The sequence below is a fragment of the Mandrillus leucophaeus genome, unplaced genomic scaffold (genome assembly GCF_000951045.1).
Source record: "Mandrillus leucophaeus isolate KB7577 unplaced genomic scaffold, Mleu.le_1.0 Scaffold569, whole genome shotgun sequence".
Lineage (NCBI taxonomy): Eukaryota > Metazoa > Chordata > Mammalia > Primates > Cercopithecidae > Mandrillus > Mandrillus leucophaeus.
The window spans coordinates 977,443-979,807 of NW_012106130.1; positions in this window are offsets into that span (position 1 = coordinate 977,443).

The following is a 2,365-nucleotide window of genomic DNA, read 5'->3' on the forward strand; positions in this document are numbered from 1 at the left end:
TGACCCTGCCAGGCAGCTATGACAAGCCAAGATCCAAGCTGGACCCACAGATTGGGCATTTACACGGAGGCATGTAGTATAGAGTTCGAGTAGGAGAATGTTAAATGTGGATCTGCTATGGAAGTCACGAAGGCTCTTGACAATGGAATTGGTGCCATGTGTCCCCATATCTTAGGAGGTTGTAAAACCGCATTAGGTAAAACCAAACTCCAGCTTATGAAAGATGGAGAGCTAAAGGGTTGAGAGAGGAAGATCTTTCTTTTCTTTTTTTTTTCCTTTTTTTTGTTTTGTGAGATGGAATCTTGCTCTGTTGCCCAGGCTGGAGAGCAGTGGCTCAATCTCAGCTCACTGCAACCTCTGCCTCCTGGGTTCAAGCAATTCTCCTGCCTCAGCCTCCCAAGTAGCTGGGATTACAGGCACCCACCACCACACCTGGCTAACTTTTGTATTTTTAGTAGAGATGTGATTTCACCATGTTGGTCTGGCAGGTCTCAAACTCCTGACCTCAGGTGATCCACCAGCCTTGGCCTCCCAAAGTGCTGAGAGAGGAAGATCTTATAGAGAAAAGTGCTGGTATGCTAGTGCAGATCCCCCAGCATGGGGAAAGGAAGGAGTATTCCCCCTAAAATCCAGGCAAATGAGAGAGCAGGGCTTCAAGAGGACCTTTTGTGGAGCTGGACAAATGTCCCCTGAGATTGAGTGGGCTGGCATTTGATTCTCGCCCTTAGTCGATCATGAAGAACGGCAATGCCCAGCAGCACTAACAAAGAAGCTTTCACTGATATATGAGTTTATTTCCATCAACAGCATGATAAAAACCCCTACATTTCCCCATGGATCCAATGGATCCATCTGAAGGGGAGGACTCAAACATCTTGCGAGGAATCTGCCTAAGAAAGGAATTCTTCTGGGACTTGGGAGAGGACTGGAAGTCTGAAGGCCCAGTGACTGGCTCGCACCACAGGAACCACAGGTGGAAGCTCTCAACTGGAGGCTCTGTGGGCAGATTACCAAAGCATGATCGGACACCTGGGGAGCCCCAGTGCCAGAGGATGCCTGTGTATGAGACTGCCCTAAAACCTCATCCTCTCACTGCTGACCCAGCCCTGGAAAGGGTCAGAAAAGAGCTGGTGAGAGAAGAAGGAGGAATAAAAGACCAACAGCAGAGATGCAATAAAGCTAACCATACCCACTCCCTTCAGTGCAGGCTTTCGGAGGGAAAACATTTTAGCTTTAGAGGAAATCCGGAGTTTTGATTATTATAATGTGTTAGGTTGATGCAAAAGTATTTGTGGCTTTTGCCATTGAAAGAAATGGCAGAAACCACAATTACTTTTGCACCAAACTATACAAGTCTGAATATCTTAATTGCTGAAATGAGATGAAAATCCTTTTAATCACAGGATTACAAGGGCATGGAAAAGCCGTAAGATCTATTTACGATTTCATCTAGAGACAGTTAAGAACTAATCCTCGGGATGACTTTAAGGGAGGGAGAAAGCTGAGAAATCATACATTTTTTTTTTCTTTTTTTGCCCCTATTAAGTTCAGCTTATTCAATAAAATGGGTTACACCATGAAAAAAAATCCCCCTCACCAAATTCCCACAGTGATCATCCTGACCATGGAAAGCGAAAAGAGGTGGCTGGATTCATTTGCTACGGCTGCTCTACCAAAGTTTCACAGACTGGGTGGTTTAAGCAACAGAATTTTATTTTCTTGTAGTTCTGGAATCTGAGATTCGCTTCTTCTGAACTTCTCCTTGGTTTGTAGATGGCCTTCTTCTCTCTGTGTGTTCACATGTTTCTCTTTCTGTGTTCATGTCCAAATTGTCTCTTCTTACCAGGACATGTATCAGCCCGGCATGGTGGCTCACGCCTGTAATCCCAGCACTTTGGGATGCTGAGGCAGGTGGATCATCTGAGGTCAGGAGCTCGAGACCAGTCTGGCAAACATGGTGAAACCCCGTCTCTACTAAAAATACAAAAATTAGCTGGGCATGGTGGCAGGCGCCTGTAATCCCAGCTAGTTGGGAGACTGAGGCAGGAGAATCGCTTGAATCCAGGAGGCATAGGTTGCAGTGGGTGGAGACCACACTACTGTATTCCAGCCTGGGCTGCAAGAGTGAAACTCCGTCTCAAAAACAAAAAAAGGACACCTATCATACTGTAGGGCTCACATTAGTAGTCTCATCTTAATTACCCCTTTAAAAATTGCTGTGGTCTGAATGTGACCCCCAAAATGTACGTGTTGAAACTTAATCACATTGAGGTAGAACCTTTAGGAAGTTATTAAGTCATGAGAGCAGAGCTCTCCTAGATGGGATTAGGGCCCCTTTAAAGGGACTTCCGTCTTTTCTACCACA